The sequence below is a fragment of the Ursus arctos genome, unplaced genomic scaffold, assembly GCF_023065955.2.
Source record: "Ursus arctos isolate Adak ecotype North America unplaced genomic scaffold, UrsArc2.0 scaffold_11, whole genome shotgun sequence".
Lineage (NCBI taxonomy): Eukaryota > Metazoa > Chordata > Mammalia > Carnivora > Ursidae > Ursus > Ursus arctos.
In genome coordinates, this window is record NW_026622775.1 from 6,635,186 (window position 1) to 6,642,385 (window position 7,200).

Below are 7,200 nucleotides of genomic sequence, written 5' to 3' on the forward strand. Positions count from 1 at the left end.
AATTTGGAGATATTTAGGAGGAGGCATCGAGTTAAAAAAGTCTAGTACAGGAGAGACAACTGGGATGGACATTTAGATTTGGTTATTCTGTGAGCTTTAAGCATGCTTTATTTATACTCGTAAAATTTAATGTGTTTTAGTAAATGAATCTTGCTTAGAATATGCAATTACTATAACTATTGTATTTATATGCTTCATTCCAGGATAGAAATATTGATAATACAGCTATTTCCTCAGGGATGAACATATTATTTAAGGAATACATACCCAAATTTAGTCATCTGAGCTAGTCATTTCTCATGAATTCCTATTACTTATTATACTGAATATAATACATTTTTCTTAGATGAAACCTCATACAAAGTTTAAGTCCCCAAAAGTATAAGTGCATAATTCTTCACCAAAGAAGGAAAACATTATTAGACCAAATCCATGTATCCTTTAGTTTTAGAGATACAGAAGTTATTGTTTTATGTGCAGGATAGGCGACGAAGTAGGAAAAGCACCTCCCGAAAAGCCCAGCAGAATCCCTGCCAACACAGGTGAAAAAGCAGATACTTACCACACCTTGGTACTCCTATTACTTGAATTTAAAAGCCTGCCACCTGCATGTTCCTCTTTTTTTTTTAATTAAGTTTTTAATTCTAACTCCTGTATAGTTAACATACAGTGTTATATAGTTTCAGGTGTACAATATAGTGATTCAACAATTCTATACATCACCCAGTGCTCATCACGATAAGTGTACTCATAAACCCCATCCCCTATTTCACCCATCCCCCACCCACCTCCCCTCTGGTAACCATCAGGTTGTTCTCTACAGTTAAGAGTCTGTTTCTTGGTTTCTCCCTCTCTTTCTCTTTCACCATTTTTCCTTTGCTCATTTGTTTTGTTTCTTAAATTCTGCATGTGAGTGAAATCATGTATTTGTCTTTCTCTGATTGACTTACTTCACTTAGCATTATACTCTCAGCTTCATCCATGTTGTTGCAAATGGCAAGATTTCATTCCTTTTTATGGCTGAATAATATTCCATTCTATATATACACACCCCATCTTCTTATACGTTCATCTATTGATGGATACTTGGGCTGCTTCCATAATTTGGCTAGTGTACATAGTGCTGCAATAAACACAAGGGTGCATGTATCCCTTTTGAATTAGCGTTTTTGTATTTTTGGCATAGATACTCAGAAGTGCAAATACCCTGGATCATAGTTCTATTTTTAACTTTTTGAGAAACCTCCATATTGTTTTCCAGAGTGGCTGCACCAGTTTGCATTCCCACCAATAGTACCCAAGGGTTCCTTTTTCCCCACATCCTTGTTGTTTCCTGTGTTGTTGATTTTAGCCATTCTGACAGGTATGAGGTGATATCTCATTGTAGTTTTGATTTGCATTTCCCTGATGATGAGTGGTGTTGATCATTCTTTTCATGTGCTTTTTTGGCCATCTGGATGTCTTCCTTGGAGAAATGTCTGTTCATGTCTTCTGTCCATTTTTAATTAGATTATTTTGGGGGGACATTGAGTTTTAAAAGTACTTTATATATTCTGGATACTAACCCTTTATCATATATGTCATTCGTAAATATCTTTTCCCATTCAGTAGGTTGTATTTTCATTTGGTTGGTGGTTTTCTTTGTTGCCACACATTCCTCTTAAGGCCTAGATTTATCATGTTAGGCACCTCCGCATCCAAACATGAGAGAGCGCTGTCAAAGTGCTAAGGCCTTCCCTTCCAATAGTCAGTATGGTAGAGCTATTACTTTAAAACATATTGATGCAGTAAAGCAGATGTGCATTTACATACACAATGTGCAAAAGTCACCTGACTCTCAAAGAATTTTTCTGTGGAGGAAATGATGAGCTTTAATATTGAACAAACCATTACCTCTGTTGTAGGCATTAGGTCAAGACGAATGGAGTTATAAGAGGCCCCTCTGAAGTATGTAACGATCCATTTGTTAAGTTGTTAACAATGCTGTTAAACATGAGTTAACAGTATAACCTGGCTTGTCACTTAATAATTGCAAATATTTTTAATGACTGACTGAGTGATTTAAGATTCCTTCATTCCAGAAATAAGCTGAGGCACTGGACTTGTCATGTATAAACTCTACATGGCAACATGTTGATCTGTCTATTTAAAATATTAGAATATTTTTATTTTAAGGGATAATAATACCTTGAAGGTTTATTATGAAAATTAAATAAAAGAATAAGTGTAAAATACTCAGCCTAGAGTCTGGGATATAATCTGCTAAAACTGGTAGCTCTTACACACTGATGATAAAGACAATGATTACATTCAGGAACGAATTATCCTGCTTTCATAAAAATCAATTTTTTGCTCAGTGCTTACACATATATATAACCATTAAGATAATCTTTACACAAACTAAAGAAAGTCAGTATCTCATTTGAATGCAATTGCATAATTATGCAATTGTATTCGATGAGTCAAGAACTTTTACAAGAAACTATGGTGCTGGAAAAGATTTTATAATCCTTGGGTTAGAAATTAATGATTAATAAAATCAATGTGAACATTTTATCATAGGGGAAATTTCTTACTTTAGCCTACTATAAAGGGAAGAAAAAACAAATAAAACTTTAGGTACACAGATTCATATGACATTTACAGAAGAAGGGGGACAGGCCCTGGCCACAAAGCCAGAAATAGACAGTATGTTAGATCTGCTGGAACTGAACAAATATTCTTTTTCCATTGCTCTCAAAACAAGAAAAAGGTTCCTGTCAGGAAACTAGCACTCTATTACTGACCAGGTGGACCTTGTCCTTATAAACAAAACTTATTATAGAATCTTGCAGTCCGTGAGAGCTTATATCTAAAGAGATCTCCGACCTACCGAGGAGAATAAACAGCATAAAAAACATCATTCAGATGAAAGAATTTCAAAATGTTCATATCACAAAGAATGCCAAACCTTCTAAATGGCTTCATTTAATTATTTATGTCAAAAGGATATGATGGCTATTTTAGAATCAAAGACTTATTTCAACCTTTACCAAAAGCCTTCTCTGTTCAGTGGGAATAGACAGAGCCTCTGTCATCTGGAATCTCATAGATTTATTCCAGGGAGCTGATGGAGAATTAGGCAGAAAACTGATGGAGAATTCTGACCTCTCACTCCCAAACAAGAAACATGAATACCAGGGAGGGCATCCCACAGTTAATTACTGGGAGACCCAGGTCTAATTCTCCAATATATGAATTCCATGAACACCAAGAATGTCCCCAAAATATTTTCAGTACTATCTATTAATGTTCATTTGAGTCAAAAGTACTCTTGGGCTCTTGCTGGCTCTGTTTTAGGTTTAAAAAGATGTCAATTATAATTTTTTTTAAAAAAAGTTAAATTAAAAATAAAAACAAACAAATCCCCGGGAAATTAAGGAATGAAGTCTTGAGCAGCAATTTTCTCCCAGATCCCACAGAATTTGATGATGTTCACAAGCAAATAATTTCAGCCCAGAGTGGAGATTCCTGAGTTCATCCTCATATGCTGGTAATCTGGAACTCTCTCTTTCTCTTCAATAGATCTGGAGAAATGCACATATTTGCTATTATAATTATCATTGTTTTGAAATTTGCAAGTATTTAGTATGTATTAATTATGACAATGGACCCTATTCTTCAATTTTGAAGAAAATAAAGAATATTATTGACACAGGTAAAAAACTTAAATTCTGACAGACATTACATCCCCTTTCTTCTGCTGTTTTTTTTTTTTTAAGATTTTATTTATTTATTCGACAGAGACAGAGACAGCCAGTGAGAGAGGGAACACAAGCAGGGGGAGTGGGAGAGGAAGAAGCAGGCTCCCAGCGGAGGAGCCTGATGTGGGGCTCGATCCCATAACGCCAGGATCACGCCCTGAGCTGAAGGCAGATGCTTAAACGCTGTGCCACCCAGGTGCCCCTCTTCTGCTGTTTTAATGGTAAACCAAGACTACGCAAATCATTCTTAGAAATGATTCACCCATTTCCCTAGGTACCCACTTCTCCAGGGTGACTTGGCAAATAATGAGCATACCGATTTCATATATTTTATTATTTCATTTATTATGAGCACGTACCAGAAGAGAAAGCTGTTAAAATATTGCTCTGATAAAGTGTTAAGTTTCCTCATAAATGCTGTTGTTAACCACTTAGCAGCAATTTCATAATAATGTATCCTTATGCATCCACAGTGACTGAACTTGTTTATCAGGTCAATAAATACGGCCTTCTAAAAATGTTTACTTTTGTTTTTTGCTGTCTATGTGTATCAATTTTTATATATTAGCCTACTGTGGATGAATGAATAATATGAAGTTTTTCTAAGTATGTAAAGGAATTTATGCCAATGCTAGCAATGATCTCTGCAGAACAAAACAGTGGGCAAGTATGGAAAAATTGTGACCAGATTTTTATTGCTCTAAAATACAGCAAGGGGCATACACTTGTTCTAGCACCCATGTTTTAATGGTTTTGGACCTTTGAAATCTGTTACATTTAGCATATGTAAAAATCAGTTAGTTTTAATCATGGTTATGTCTGTGCAGAAGAAAGAGAGAGAGGGAGAGATGGTTAGAAAAATGGTAAAATCAGGTTATCAGTGGAAAGATTTTACATATTCGTCCCCAAAATGAGAAAGGTAAGGTAATTTGTGACATAAACTGAATATGGGCAATGCCCCAAGTGTCCATCACTGGGGTTGAATAGAAAAAAATATATATGTTTATATAAAGAACGTGTGGGGGGGGTGTGTGTGCGCATGCGCGTGCGGATAGATAGGTAGATAGATCGGTATTATTCAACCATGAGAAAAAAAGGAAATCACACATTTACAACATGGATGTACCTTGAGAGCATTACACCAAGTGAAATAAGTTAGAAAAAGATAAATATTTTGTATTACTTATATGTGGAATCTAAAAAATCGGAACTCACAGAAACAAGAGACTAGAATGGTGGTTACCAATGGCTAAGATATTTTCCTGGGGAAACAGGGAGATGTTGGTCAAAGAGTGTGAACTTCCAATTTCTTCACACTATGGTGATGTGCTTGGCCTGTGCTCTGGTTGGTCATTTGTTAAATATTTATAGTAGCATGCCTAACTATAGAGATCTTTTTTCATGTGTGCTTTGGTTAAATCACATTTATTTTTGCATCATTATGCTTGAATCTTGTGTAAACTTATTAATTATTATGTACACTTGTTAATTAAACAATATGAGTATCATTGGCTAAGTATAACACAATTATTGCTGAGCCAAATACCTCTTAATCATACAACTTATGATTATTATTTCAAATATCTAAGCAATAAATTTCATTCTCTTTTTTCAGTGCTTTTGATATGTTATTTTAAGCACTGTGTGTGTATATATATATGTGTGTGTGTATATATATATATATACATATATATGTGTGTGTATATATATATATATATATATATATATAAACTTTACCTGCAAGCAACCCTATGAAAAAGGTGGGATTATTATTCTCATTTCACAGATAAGAATAAAAGAGACACAAAGATGTGAGGCACCACCTTGGAGTTCACACAACTATAATTAGTCATGGAGCCAGAATTTGAACCCAGCTACTTTCACTCTTATTCTTACACTATATAGTCATTGTGTAAAATTACCCCCCATTTGGCTATAATTGCATTTTATGGTTTTATAGCTAGAATTTGGCAAATCAAACTAATTACCTTGGGAATATTCCATTTCTTCCTCACTAAAATCATCAAAAAGAGCAAATGATTGGTTCTTCTTTTCCCATCCTCATTTATGTAGGACCTTTAAATTATTTCCACTTCCATGTTTCCAAATAAAATATTTGGGCAAACAGAGTAATGTGTCCCTGTGTAGGCCTATTTGAAATTGATCTCAAACCTTAATAAATTACAAGATGCATATAAAAATGTGTCTAGAGAAAAGAGTTAAGATTTAACATGGTGTCACCCAAGTAGCCGAGAACAGAACTCAGGTAGACAATTTCATGGCTTTTTCAAGAGTATAAAATGCCTTACTCTATATATGATCATACATTTAGTAGGGACTCAGCAAACTGAACGAATGTGGCCCTTCAACTCTTTCAAGTAACTCACTAATCCTATATTTGTAAACATCATCTTCTCTCCTACAACTTTTCTTTCTTCAGTATTCCTTAACTAAGAGAACGGCCTTATGTCAAAAATATAGCGGCATTGTTGACATCCTTCTCCTTTACTACATACCACAGAAAATTAAGAATAAGTTATTGGCCCTGGGCTCATCCTAACAGAATGCTCACACTTGGTCAGCCTGTTTAAATTGCAGTAAAGAAAAAATATTTCTCATACGTGGAGATCTTCTTGGGTTCTATCCAACAAGAAGAAAGTGGTTATGATTATCCATGGTGATATAAGTCATATTGAGAATGAAATGTTTTAATTTATAAAATGGTTGGTTACTTGCTTTGATTTCTATAGTTATACATCACTATTTTTGCATGTATGTGTATGTGTTTATGTATGTAAATACCTCCCTAATCAAAACTGGAAAAAAATGGCTGCAAATCATTTAAAAGTTACTAGAGAGGCATTGAGGGAAATAATGGAGTTACAATCAACATGTGTGATCTAAATGAGCAGGTGTCTTTTATGAGAGGAATCTTTCAAAATTCAAACACATTACAATGTCACAAAATATAGTCTTACAAAATTTGTTCACATAACAATATTTTTGTATAAAATTTTAAAAGTCTCAGTGATTCTAGTATAAATTTATTCGAATTTTCTGATGCTGTTAGTCAGCCTTGGAAGAAAAATATATTACCAATGTAATAGATATCTCCATTTGTTCACAGACTATTAAAAACATTTGAATTTATCTCAAAGTTGCCTGTAACAAAAGTTAATAATGCCAGTGTTCATAAAAAGAAACAAAAAAAGCTTAAACGGAAGTTTTAAATAAATGCTCAAATGTATCTGAATATATCATCTGTTTCATGGCTTAGATCTAGAAATTGTATAAGATTCTATTTAAGTCATTCTATTTTTTTAAATATACTTTCTGTAGGTTCCTTTTTCTCTTCTCTCTTTTCTTTCTTCTTCTATGCTCTGCCCCCCCCTTTTTTTCTTCTCTCCTTTTCTTTTTTCCAGAAAATTGGTGCTGGAGTGGTTATGATACAGGAGAT